Genomic DNA, 15,468 nt, shown 5'->3' with positions numbered 1-15,468 from the left:
ACAAAGATACGATTCTTGCATGATTTATAACCTAAATACACATTTATTTTCTTCGATATTGATTTTTTTGTGTAATTTTTATTTGAAATTGTTTCGGTTGTAATAACACCAACTTATACTTTCAACTTCATGAATTTGGGCTGATAGTGCAAAAGCTGAAAATGTGAGGAAATGAAAAACAGTAAAAAAGCATCTACAAACTTTTATTAGAAGCCAAGTTTAGGCCTTAAAATGATCCTTATGATCTAGCGTACATTTATAAATAAAAGCTTAACATAATAATTTTTTTGGACTATTTGAAAGACATTTCAGATTTTAATCATGTCATAATATTAATAATTATTGATGGGTTGATAAATATAAGACTATACGGAATTTTAACATGTTCTAAAAATATTTTGTATGTTTTTTTTCAAGCAGATTATTAAGCTTGCTCACAATTTAATAAGCTACTAACATAATTTAAGTTAGTAAAAATTCACCGTCTCTTTATAAATTCTCTTTAGCTTTAGTTATAGAAATTTTTTTATTATTTTTACAAAAATATCCTAAAGCATAAATTCTGAGTTATTCTCCATTGCCTAATTGAAATCCAAGAATAACGCAATGAATTCGATATAAACTAAGTTTCTATACAATAATTAGCTTTGATGCTATTCCATTATGTATTTCTTATAATTCTCCCTTTTTATTAGGCAAATGATTTAGTTTGCTTATATCTATTTTTGTACCATAAATTTACTGTAAATAGTATAAATCTCTTGTTCATCATATTCTAAAAGACAATTCGAAGATTTTTTAGGGTTTTTTAGGATATTTTATCAAAATAATTAATACTAGTTTGGCTTTAGTTATTTTCTTATCTTTTTTATGTTTTAATTATGAATTTCATTCAATGAAATCGATATGATTCGAAGACTTCGATGCAATAAATGGCTATATATAAATCCTGTGTGTGTTTAACACACATCAAAATCTATAATTTAGATCAAATTTTATAGGGTTTATAATGTTTTTACAGTCTTTCCACACTTTGCGTTTCTATTCTATAATTGAGGCGTTAAATTTATTCCTAATTTTCAGCTTTTTATAATTCTATAGTTTTATTTAAACTTTTAAGATTTACCAGATCCACTTTTTTTTTGGATCTTCTATGTGAATTTTTTTTTCATATTTTACAAATTATTAATATAGAAAAAGGTTTTTGAGATTTAAAAATAAGCATTTCATATTAAATTTTCTTTGGGTTAATATTATATGATTGTTATAAAGTTGATTTTATCCTTTCATTATTAACAGTTGCTGTAAATTAATAGTGTATTTTATAAAAAATACACAAAATACGTGTAATAAAAGTTAGTGTTGTTTGTGAAGGTGTTTACTGAAAAAGCGTGCAATTTAAATGACGTTTGCATGAAAACATTTTATAATTCATTGAAAAATTATATGAATCCATTTATGTTGCGTATTTCTATACATATAAAATTTTATAGTTGCAGATTAATATAAATTTCCACGAAACTATGTTAAATAAATTTATAAGTCCTGATTTATTGATAAATATTAACAATAGGCCGTCTTTAAAAAATTTAAAAGTATATCAAGAATGAATAACTTCATGGTATATACAAGATACATATCACTTCTTCTGCACATCTCAATATGATTTTTTATAGTTATTTTTATAAATTCATAGTAAAACCTGATGCATTGTCTTATAAATAAATATTCTAACTCTATCCATATGACAGCCTCTATTTTCGAGTTTGGTTTATATATGTTTACGAATACGATGTAAAAGCATATATTCATAATTTATAAAACATTTATCAGGAAATCGAGCATTTTTGATTGTGTTTTCCTGATAATAATGCCATAGAACAAAGCATGATTTATAATTTCATATCAATCTACAGTAGTGCAACATATACTTATAAAAGAAAAATTCAAGAATATTAACTATCTTAAGAATTCAAAATGCACTCGCATTAAACCATAATGCAAAATTTATCCCCCAGGTAGTCATGTTAGCCATAAATACTTTCAAAGTTATTAATTATATTAACAGCGAATTACGATATCATGAGTTTCAGATGATACCATGTTTTATTTGTGTTAGCCTTCGAACACATTAAACTAAAATTTTTGATTTATATTAACAAATCGACTACAAAAAATCAAATAATAAAAACATATGTGAGAAAAAAGATTTACCTAATTTTTAAGTGATGATTCTAAAGAATATGACAAACCAAGTTAACCCAATTTAAATAAAAGAATATTAATATCGAAACTGTTGTAAGTTTTTTAATGATAGCGCTCTTAAAAACTCCAAACTTCCATATTTTATTGTAAATGAATAAATTTTTTATAGATCACATTTTAGGCTTAGAGTCATCCAGGAATTAAATGTAATTTAATAATGTACCCAAAATACTATGCATATTTATATTTCACTAATTAATACAGGCAATTTTCAGACTAGACAGACTAATCCAAGTCTTAAAATAAAATTAAAAAAAATACAATAATCAAGTGTCTAAAAAAACAAATTTTATTAAAAATAAACACAAAATAATATATGCGAAATAAATTAAAAAAAATATTTATGCATGTAAAAATTTTAGCTAATTTAAATATTTACGAATAAAAAGACCAACAGAAAAATTCAGTTATGGGAATTGTAATACTTTTACGTAAGAAAGCAGCTTATACCTATGAAAATTCATTGTATTGTTTATATGATAATAAGAGTATGTAGTTTAAGGATTAACTAAATTAATGCGAAAACACCAACAAAATATAAAAAAATAAGAAACCACATTAATGATTGATAATTCTAATTAAAATTACTCTAGCTCAAAATTTTAGATAATTTTTTTTCATTGTATCCAAATACGCATATTTTTGCCAACTCACATTATATTTCCCATAAAAATCTATAAACATACCCCCATAATCATGTAACTATATATATTGCATGTATGCGTAAACTGCTAATGTGTGATGGGATCACTTATAAAGCTACTAATTCACGTTAATTGAAAAGAAAAATGTAAATTGAGATGGTTCATGATTTATAATATAAATGACTAACCCCTATATTTTCATCATATCATTGCTGACAAATATCATACAACTGGATATAAAAACAAATGTTTACATCATTAAAAAGTATATATACACAGTTTGAAAACTATAAAGGCGGATGTTGAATTGTAAAAATTATAAACTATTTTTAAAACAAAAAACTTTATACATTTAGGCCAATGAAACTATCAGACACACCATAAAATGATCCCGATACATTAGATAAAAATATGGGTCTCTTCACTTTTCATATTGAAACAGAAAAAATAAAAGTAGTGCATTTTAACAGAATATAAATGTGGGCTAGATATACACAGAAGAACTAATTAATGTCTTACAAATAAATAACTTCGTTTTCCACAGAGTTCAATTTTGGTTATTATGCCATAGATCAAGTAAATAATTTAGACTGAATTATTATTTCACCTGAATAAAATTGAGTAAAAAGTAATTTGAATTTCTTATAACCAGCAAATTTCTTAGAAAAGAACACACTAAAGGTTATTTATATGAACGAATCGAATTTTTAGGGCTATATCTACATGTATAAGCAGAAATAGTTGGTGGGTTTTCAACACCATTTCGATCCGTAATTTAATATTTGTCTATAAAAAATATGAATGATAGTTGAATGAAGGCATATAAATTGATAAATTACAACGATAATTGAATACCATATATATAATACACCGGTTGATTTTTTTTATTTTGTGTATGATTTTCTTATTCTAGGCTATTAACACAAATTTTAAAAATTATAGTATTTTAAACGAACAAACCAACAAAAAAGATTTATCATTTAAAAATAAAAAATCTTTTTAAAAAGAAATAAATATCACAAAAACAAGTATAGGTTGGAAAAATATTGAAACATCACACAGATAACAAAATAAAGAACAAACTTACTGATAAAATGGCAGAAAAATATCTGGTAAATGATTTTTTGGTAACAAATACAGATTATTAATATATTAAAAACATTTTATTTTAAAGACTTTGATTATATTATGCAGTAAATATGAGCTTAACAGTTATCAAAGAAATCGTTAGAACAATAAAAAAAATACTAGATGGAATGTGAAATCGCTAAAGAAACTTGATCTAAACCCGAATTATATGGTACAATTATAGAAATAATGCAAAAGAACTCTAAATTTTAGCGTAAAAAACAACAAACTGGGCATATATCTTTCGGATCTATCATACTAGTTTGTAATTATCTGGTTAAAATCAATTTTGGACTTTTAATTAGGATAAACTTTTTAATCTGAATTTAAATATTATAAGATTTGTTCAAAAACGAATGCGCCATTTTTTAAATATTCGGATTATAAACCATAAATCAGTGATAATATTAAAAAATAAAAATAATAACATGATATTTATTTCTTGAAAACCGCCATCTCGAATACAACCAAAAAAACTTACTCAAAATAAAAAAAAATAATAGAAAAAATACAAAACGTATAAAAAAAACCTTGCCTGTCCCTGAATTTGACTTGATAGGTCTATCATGAAGGTTATAGTAGTTTCAAATATTGCAGAGATTGTCTACTTAAGTATATGGTCCAAAAAAATTGTTAAATAAACATTTTTCAAATGATAAAAAATTGCGATACGAAAATTTATACATTCAAATACGACATAAATTGACTTTTTTTGTGACATTACGCATAGAATGTTGATATAAGTATAAAATATTTCAAAAGAACGATATTAAATGTAAAATTAACAAGAGAAGAGAAACAATGCAAGTGAAACGTAAAATATAAAAAAAAACTTATAATGTTTTACAGATGCAGTGAAGTTTTTAAATAAGAATTTTTTTTTGAACTAGGATAAAATATTCATCGGAAGCTTTAATAAAGAAATTATAACATGTAAAGTGCGAAACAAGAAGAAATTAATGAGGTAAAATAATATCATGAATAAGTTTATAATGTAAAAATATAGCATGGAATGAAATATAAAGAACCCAAGAAATAGTCTATTACCCCTCAAAATGAGATTGGTAATATTGCACGCAAATATAATCGACTCTTGTGAAATAAAAATGAAATTTTCATATATATTTGTACTCAAACATATATATGAATTATGGAGCATATAAAGAAAATTAGTGTGCTGAGAAAATGGAAAATTTTTATATTCGTATAAACAAAAATGTTTAATTGCAAGTAGTTGTACTCCTTTTTTGTGATAATCACATTTAAAGGTAAGTAAATGATGTACTGAATTAATAATGCCGCATGAAGATGAATAGATTTTATGCTCTAATCAGCTATTCGATTTTGTGGTGTAATTTACGTATATTCGAAGGTCGGTGGTTAGTGGTATAATTATTCGACTTATAATCTAGAATATAATAGACTATAGAAATGAATACACTTGGAGCAAAGGGTTTTTAAAATAGCCAAACGAGTTACTAACATTACCCGCAAGGTTAATAGCTAATGCTAGCAGGCTATTTCACGGTAAAATAAGCTCACTGATGTTGAAATAAACTTATTGGGGCGCTGAATTAACTTGACATGATTTTAAAACCCCATTGTACATAAACAAAACCAGTAATTGCATGATATATAATTTCCCTGTATCGGAGTCTTGATTGATGGGCTACATTAAATCCCAACTTTCTTAAATTTATCTATGATAAAATATTTTTTGTTCCAAAAACCAATTTATTCTTTGAAACTTTTCCTAGATCATATAGCTTGTCGTGCTAAAAAGTTAGATGTCTTTTAAAATTCTATAAGTTCAAATAAAGAGAAGGTTTTTTGAACATTTTTATAAGCATAAAAAAGAAGATTTTCTGGTGATAATATATTTTTACATTATTGAATTCTGGTTTACAGTGAAGGAATCTTATCAGTTTTACTGATTATATTTCAGAAATTAAGTTTTTTTGTAAACACAGAGATAAATATAATTAAAGAAGAAATTTTCTTGATTAAATAGATATATTTAATTAAAAAATACCTTTTTAACAATGTGAAATACGCCAAAAAAATCAAATCAAAGACTTAAAATTGAAAACTAGTTGCAATCTTTGTATATAGCTTAAAAATTTAATATAAATACAGATTTTTAAACAGGAAAATGTTTATTTACATGAATTTTATCTTTTAATAGAGAGTTAATAAGAATAAAAATTCCTTTAGACAACAAAATTCTTGATTGGAATATATTTTAGATTTGGAAGTCTACTTGTGGTTTTTATATAATGAATAGGAACATAAAAGATTGTTTAACAAACCTTATATATTACAGAGAAAAACAATTAGATTATGTTTTTTGTCTGAATTTTATCTATCGTATAATTTTTTTTATATGTAAATAATTTCACAATCAATAAGATCCTATTACGCAAAAACAACATGAATGAATGTATTTTATACTATTTAAGAAGAGTCTCTTTTAGAATATATTTTAAAGCCCCAACTAGATATTTTCATACCAAAATGTTTTTTGTTCGTACAGGAAGTATAACTTTTACACTTTAAATACAAGAGTATTACAGGGGAACACAAAAATATTTTTTGTATGTACAAAAAGTATAACTTTTACATTTTAAATACAATAGTATTACAGGGGAACACAAAAATATTTTTTAGCAAAGATGGAAACATGATAAATTTATGTTGACCTATAAGTTTTTTTATCCATATAGATCTAAAGGCGGCATCTATGTTTATATTCAAATATATTTTTTATACTTAAAATTAAATTTTCTTTTAAAATGAATTCTATAAATAACATTTCAGGTAAAAATTAGTTTATGATTCATGTATCATTGTATGGATTCCTTCAAGCATGATATACATCTTTGAGCAGTACAATTTATTCGAATCATGCATATAAATTATTAGTTTTTGCTAAATTATACCATACTAATAAAAATAAAATTTAAGGGTAACTAATAAGTAATTCATCAAAATAAGTTGTTCACGTATATCAAAATAGATTTATATTATGGGATATACGCTAGTTCTTAACCGTATATGCAAACAAATGATTTTTTAAAAAAAAGTAACAGAAAATCATTAAATAATATAGATCTAAGTATACATTTTACGATTATCTTTTTTGAATCAAAATTAGATAAACAAGAAATTTCTATAGAATATTTCTGTAAATTTTTTGTTCATAAGATAATAAATTATAGACAGTATAACTAATATAAAAAAATCTACAGAATGTCTGTGTTTTTTTAAGAAATTATATTTGAGTTTTCGATGAGTTTTTAGCATTGATTAATTGATAATCTTTGAATTAATTATCTTTTTTCAATATTTTAGAATTTAAATTTTTTTCGATCAAATTAACTGTAATAAGCCACAGTTGAATTTATTTGTACAACTCTAAGGATATATGACTTTATATGTCTCATCTTAGATTAAAAAGATGCATTTTTTTTGTTTTATCAACATTTTTAATGAAGTGAGTGCATAATTAGAATGATATACTCATATACTTTCAAAAATCAGCAGTAAATTTTTATTTAAATTTTACATAAACAACTTTTCTATCACTGTACATCTTTTCCAGGCTGGTAACAAAATTTATATCAGGTTTTGATTAATTTAAAGGATCATTTTGGTGCATTTGAAGTTTTAAAATATTTTATACCTCAACGGTTGCTTCTTTATGCAAATTTACACATCTTATACGCCTAAAAATAACACTATAGCATCATGATTCTTAAAAAATCACTTTACTAGTGAACACCCATCACCCAATAATTTACAAATGCAAAAAAAGTTCACTTTACAATATTTAGATTATATTTAGTAAAATAAAAAAAAATTTATCATGTGCATTTTTTGCTGTTTTGTTATACTATTTTTTTATATATGTTAAAAATTGTATCCAATTAATTTCTGAAACCATGTAAACCATTCCCGAATAAATTAAGATATGAAATATAAGTTTTTAATTGCAATAAGATATACAATATTTTATTCTTATAGTAAATATGATTGAAATATCGATTTAAATCCAATTTTTTGAATTTTATCGGGTAAAGATTAAAAAAAATATACTACATACCCCGAAAATTCTGTTTCTCTTCCTGATTATCTGTAAGTTTGGTTTTATTTGCTATAGCTTTTGGATTTTACATATAATTTTTCTAATTTTTACTTTACCTTATTTTCTTTACAAAGATGGTTTTTTGAAAAGTGCTTATTTCTTTTAAGTTTACTCGATAAAATATTTGAAACAATTTACATTTTATGGTTAATCTATGCCTTTATTATAAAAATCGGCTTTCTATCTTTAGATTGTCTTTCCAAAGCAAAGAATCGGTTTTAAAACAGTTAATATTTTGGTATTTTCAAATTAGCTATAACCTTTTAATTTCTTAAATATGCATGACTTTTATTTTTGAAGTAGCTGTTTTTTACTTATCTTTTTATTAGAAGTCATTATATTTGTAAAGTTATGTGGCAAGATGAGATGTAATATATATTTGAAATATGCACCTATATTTGTTGATTTAATTTTAAATGAACAATTTTAGAAATATTATTTTGAAGGGATAAGATTTTGTGATGACTCAATTAGCAAATACATTATTATTCATATAAAAAAATGAAAATAAAGAAATATAACTTCAATACTATAAAATTAAAAAAGATAAAATTTTGCATGTGTTAAGATAAATCGTACATAAAATATGTTATTTTTCATATTAAAAAATTACATCAAATGAAATTAAAGGGGTTATTTTTCATATTTTATCAAATGAAATTAAAAGCATATTTTTCATATTATATCAAATGAAATTAAAAGGATATTTGTTGGATTTTTACAGTGTTGGAATGGTTTATATTGAAAATATATTATTTTTCATATTAAAAAAATATAAAAAAATGAAATTAAAGGGATATTTTTTAGATTTTTACGTTTTTGGAATATTTATTGTTTTTTTACGGCGTTGGGATATTTTGCATAGAAAATTCGTAACTTTTCACATTATAAATGAATGAAAACAATTTAAAGATATGTGATTTTTGATAAATTATTATGAAAACGTAAACTGTTCTCTATTTTTTATAGCAGATGTTTATGCAATGGGCTTGAATTTTTATAAAACCTATTATTTAATCATTTCTGCAACAGATTATTCTAGTATGTGTTAATCATAATAAAAAAACCACTCCATCTTGTCTTATTTTGCTAAATCAATTTCCATAAATTTTTTAAGCATCTAAGGGAACAGGATATTTTATTTTAGATGTTTCATTATTTGCATATTTATGTTTAAATTTTATTCCGAGTAAATCTATAGAAAAAGGTTTAAAATGCGAAATTTGAATATTTCCATGCGTCATAACTTAGGAATGGCACTTGCATTTTACCATAATTCATATACTAAAGATTCATGGATGGCAAGTGAAGCAGAAACATGTGCAAAAATAATGGGATATAGGAAGTGACCGACAAAAAAGTCTTCATGAAAGAAGATGCATTGAAAGGAACAGTAAAATTTATAAGATCCAAGAAAGAATCTGTCTAAAATTCTCTAAAGAGCAGTCTAAATTTTTTTTTATAAATATAAATAGCTAAAAGTTTAGGTAACCCGCATGTAAAAAATCATAAAATAAATTTTTCATTATATAAAATCCGACCAATTTTTATTTATGGTTTAATTTTTTTCTTTTTATAAATATATCCACTTAGTATCATACACCCGAGGGGGTATTGAAAACTCTTTAATGGATCTTTTGACTCTTTCTCTTATTACATTGACGTTAAATGCGCTTATTATGCCCAAATATATGAGTTTAAGTGTATTTTGGTGTTTGAGGGCTTGTATTTATGCTTTATATCACAGCTAATATGGTATAATTACACAAAATCAATTTATTTTGAACGCGATTTCCAGTTAATAAATTAAAAAACATGGGAAAAGCCCAAACTTCATCACCAAGAGACTTGTTTCTTTTAAAATTTATAAAATTTTCTTTCCCGCAGTTATTAATTTGAATTTTTATGTTTAATTCTTATAACATGTGTTAAAAAATGCATTATATTTTTTGATACAAAGACAACCAAATTATAATAATTTATTTTAAACAGAATCCAATTTGTTTTTTTAATACATTCATGATGCTTATTCATTATAATGCAGTTTATTTTGTTTTAATTTTAAAATTAACGCCTTTCTTTCGTTATAACATCGCAGATAAATTTATATAAACAAGCAATTTTATAAAGAAATTCAACACTGTTACAAAATGCATTATATTTTTTGATACAAAGACAACCTAGTCATAATAATTTGTCTTAAAATCCATTTGATTTTTTATTAAAATGCATTTTAGATGCTTGTCTATTACAATATAGTTATATTTTGTTTTAATTTTAAAATCAACGCCTTTATTTTGGTACACCATCTCGTATAAATAAATATAAACATGCAATTTTATATAAAATGTATCAATGTTAAACAATTTATTATATTTTTCAATGTAAAAACAACCTAATTATGATAAATTATCTTAAAACCCATTCAATTAGTTATTACAATACATTTAAGATGCTTATATATTACAGTTACATATTGTTTATATTGTAAAATCAATGATTTTTTTATACATTTAAATAGGTTTATGTAAAATACATTTCATCCTATAAATATCCAGAATTGTTTTGTGCAAATGCTTATAGGCTTTGAATGATTACAGCCACCCTGTAGATTACTATAATATAATTCCGAATGATTTTATATTTATAAAATAAGCTTATTATATCTTCGAAATTAAATCTACCCAATAAAATGAAAATCATACCATTAGGAGCAGGCCAAGATGTCGGAAGATCTTGTTTAATAGCTACAGTTTCTGGAAAAAGAATAATGCTGGATTGTGGAATGCACATGGGTTACAATGATATAAGAAAGTTTCCCGACTTTTCATATCTTTCAAAAACGAACAATTTCAACAAAGCAATCGAATGTATAATAATTTCGCATTTTCATACGGATCATTGTGGAGCGCTTCCTTATTTTACAGAAGTTCTTGGTTACGATGGTCCAATTTATATGACTCATCCGACAAAAGCAATTTGCCAGATTTTACTAGAAGACAATAGAAAAATCGCTAGAATGAATCGTGATGTTTACACTTTCAGTTCTCTTGATATTAAAAATTGTATGAAAAAGGTTGTGGCTTTAAATATGAATGAAACGTATGAACATTCACCCAACTTTATTATTAAGCCATATCCAGCAGGTCATGTTCTAGGAGCTGCAATGTTTTATGTTAAGGTAAATTATGAGTCTCTTGTTTATACCGGTGATTATAATATGACTCCTGATCGGCATCTAGGAAGTGCATGGATAGATTGTTTAAGACCAGATGTTCTAATTACAGAATCAACATACGGTGGCACCATAAGAGATTGCAGAAAAGCTAAAGAACGAGACTTTTTAAACTCAGTGTATAAATGTGTTAAAAACGGTGGTAAAGTATTGATCCCTACATTTGCACTTGGAAGAGCACAGGAAATGTGCCTCTTATTAGACTCATACTGGGAAAGAATGAATCTAAAGGTGCCTGTATATGTTTCAACAGGAATGGCCGTAAAAGCAAATGAAATATACAGACTTTTTATCAACTACACAAACGAAACAATAAGAAAAAAAATACTCGAAAGAAATTTATTTGATTATAAGCATGTAAAACCTTTGGATAGAACCTCGATCGATGATAATGGTCCAATGGTAATTTTAGCATCACCTGGAATGCTTCACTCCGGTTTAAGTTTGAATTTATTTTTAAAAATATGCGATCAAGAAAAAAATATGATTGTCATTCCTGGCTATTGCGTTAGGGGAACCATTGGCGACAAAATTTTAAAAGGTCAAAAGACAGTGGAAGTCGCCAAAAAAAATTATAACGTTAATTTACAGATAAAAAATCTTGCTTTTAGTGCTCATGCTGATGCTAAAGGCATTCTAGAACTTATAAAACAGTGCCAACCAAGAAATGTCATGCTTGTCCACGGTGATATCTCTTCAATGGAAAAACTAAAAGAAAGAGTTGAAAAAGAACTCAATATTCAAACGTTCAACCCACCAAACGGAACCCTTATCGAAATTCCAAAAAGTAATGAAGCTGAAATGAAAATTTCTAAATCACTAATCGACACAATTATCAAGGAAAACGATAGTGAAAAACAAGTAAATTTGAAAATAAAAGCAGTTTCAGAAATTTTAGGGGAATCAAAAAGATACAGAATTGTGGAATGTACAAATTTTATAAATAATTTGTCAAAGAAAACAGAATGAGTTAGCCCATTGAAACTTAATATGGTTTATTAAATCAAAATAAAATATAAAATCTCGAAAGTTATTACCAGTATTATTTTGCAATGCTTTATAGAAAGTACCAAATGTAAATTTTGTAATAATTTTAAGCTACAAACTCGAAAGTTATTACTAGTATTATTTTAAAAAGCTTTACAGAAAGTACCAAATGTAAATTTTATATTTTTTAAGATATAAAACTTCTAAATTTATTACTAGCATTATTTTGAAAAGATTTACAGAAACGATCAAATGTAAATTATATTTTTTTAAGATAAGAAACTCGAAAGTTATTACTAGTATTACTTTGAAAAGCTTTATAGAAAATATTAAATGTAAATTATATTTTTTTAAGATACAAAACTCGAAAGTTATTACTAGTATTATTTTAAAAAGCTTTATAGTTAGTACCAAATGTAAATTTTATATTTTTGTAGCTAAAAAAATCGAAAGTTATAAAAGTATTACTTTGAAAAGCTTTATAGAAACGATCAAATGCAAATTATATTTTTTTAAGATACAAAACTCAAAAGTTATTGATAGTATTATTTTGAAAAGCTTTATAGAAACAATCAAATGCAAATTATATTTTTTTAAGATACAAAACTCAAAAGTTATTGATAGTATTATTTTGAAAAGCTTTATAGAAACAATCAAATGCAAATTATATTTTTTTAAGATACAAAACTCAAAAGTTATTACTAGTATTATTTTGAAAAGCTTTATGAAAAAAAAGAAATGCAAATTATATTTTTTTAAGATACAAAACTCAAAAGTTATTACTAGTATTATTTTGAAAAGCTTTATGAAAAAAAAGAAATGGGTTTTTACTTATTTTAAGATATAAAATTTTTTTTCCTCTTGAATAAAAGCTATTAGTTAAATTTTATATTGCATGATATAAAAATTTTATCGAAATCTAAATCATCGAATTTCCTTTTTTTCTTCCATGCATGACCAAAATCAGATGCAAACATTCGAAATACTATACACAATCACAACTAGTCCTATAGTAGTGTATTTTATAAATTAAATATACTTAAAACTTACGACTGTTACCCAAATTCGAAAAAATGATGTTTTTAATTATAGAACTTTATTCATTCTTTAACCGATATAAAATATGGTCCCTCATTCAACATATTTTCTCTAGATAATAGGAAATTTTCATATTTTATAATTTGTATGTTTTTTTTGTATTTATCAAAACCAGATACATTAAATTATAGAAACCATTTCGAAAATAATTTCAATACTATCCCTATAGCATATTGAACACAATCTAATGGCATAAACAAACATTATTACGCATATTTTCTCGTAATTATCTAATTAAAAAAGCTTTTTATTGGATTACTGTGGTTTCTTGACATAGAAAAAAGATTTTCTAAAACAAAATCCCCTAAATTATATATTTATAAAATTTTAAAAAATAATGTCACTTTATACATTCATCTCAATGAAGAAACATACCATATAATGATCATAATATTGATATTGATACTCCAACACCCCAAATCATTAGAAATACAGATTAAACATGCTTAAAGAAATTTTTACAATATTTTAGTATCGACAAGCGGTAGAAAAAAATATGTTAAAGCTCTATTTCATTTACGGGAAAATTAAAAATATAGATTTCCAAGATTACAAAAAAAATATTGAATCTGTGAATTTTTAATGATTAATGAGATTTTAAATCAAAAACCAAGATTTTATTTTTTTCTAAAATTAGAATGAGAATTAAAATTATTTAGTTTATTCTGATGGGTAATGCAAAATCACAAAAAATATGGAATATCTGTTATATCCAGCACTATTAGTCATTTATTTTGAAAAATTTGTGTTTAAATACTTCTAAATGACAAATGAACAAGAAACTGGTGTAAAAAATGCAGTACTTTTTTTACAACTTTATATCTCTTTCAAGGTCTCGATCAGTGAGATCACAAAAATTTCATTTATTACAATCTATATATAAGACTCTGATATTATACACCAATTATACCTAACGTCATGGATTGCACGTACAAAAATCAACCAGTTGATTATTAGGCCTTTTATATAATGACACATATACTTGAAGGAAAATTTAAATTATTTTTCAATCGAAAAATAGCGCACTACTCAATATTTATTCAAATATTATCGACTTACATAATCGAATAATACGTATCAGCCAAAAGATATATTGATGTTTAAACTATGGGTTTGAAATAAAAGTGTTTGGCGTGTTACTTTGTATACAGTTAACGGAAGTCATATGTATTAAGAAATTGTCTTATATATAAATTGTTCATTTTATATCATAGAAAAAGATATCTAGCTAGTTTGTTCGTATAAAATATACCTTTTAATATATTCAGTTGGGATATAAAATACAAAAAATTTTATGAAGGTCTTAAACTTAAAATAGTTGACCAGCGGGAAATTTGAATAATAATACACTCCAATTTAAAATTCTTAAAATATTTTATAAATGGACAGGATTATTAAAATAGAATATTTAAAAACATAAATTTATTAATCGTCAATCGATACGAAAATATCAAGGTTTCAATTAGAAAGATCATTAAATAGATTACATGACCCACTATCCAGTAAAATATGACAGTAGAGCAATGATTTTCAAAAGAAGATTCAACATAAATTCTGGAAATTTAAATACCAGATGTAAAATGCCACCTAAAAGGTTTTTTTAAATATATTAGACCAGAATATCAACGATTCTAGAGATAAAATGCCAGAAATAACTTGCTATTATTTTAAAGATATTATAAAGATTAAAATTGTATTTCAAAATTTAATAATGATTAATGCCTTTGTTTTGATTATACTTTGCTAATTACTAATTTTCCCGAAAAGAGAACCCATAAGGCACAAAAAATCTTAATTGAACTTTTTCATGTTGTAATAGCTATAGATTAGTAAATTTTTGTTTTTAGAAGACATAATATATCAAATAGCCATTTATTTTATAAATAAAATATGCAAATTTTAATCGGACTTGTTTTTGACATAGCAAAGATTTTTATCTTTCAAAAAATTCAAGGAAGATCTAAATA

General features: G+C 24.3%; 1 pseudogene; it reads left to right on the top strand.

Annotated features, from left to right (window-relative positions):
- Positions 1-10,873: 10,873 nt before the first annotated feature.
- On the top strand, positions 10,874-14,729 carry LOC147064320 (integrator complex subunit 11 pseudogene; annotated as a pseudogene).
- Positions 14,730-15,468: the final 739 nt, after the last annotated feature.

Source organism: Rhyacophila brunnea, unplaced genomic scaffold (assembly GCF_057557595.1).
Source record: "Rhyacophila brunnea isolate RB1 unplaced genomic scaffold, BYU_Rbru_1.0 scaffold_75, whole genome shotgun sequence".
Taxonomy (NCBI): domain Eukaryota; kingdom Metazoa; phylum Arthropoda; class Insecta; order Trichoptera; family Rhyacophilidae; genus Rhyacophila; species Rhyacophila brunnea.
This window is presented reverse-complemented; position numbering and strand designations above follow the sequence as displayed.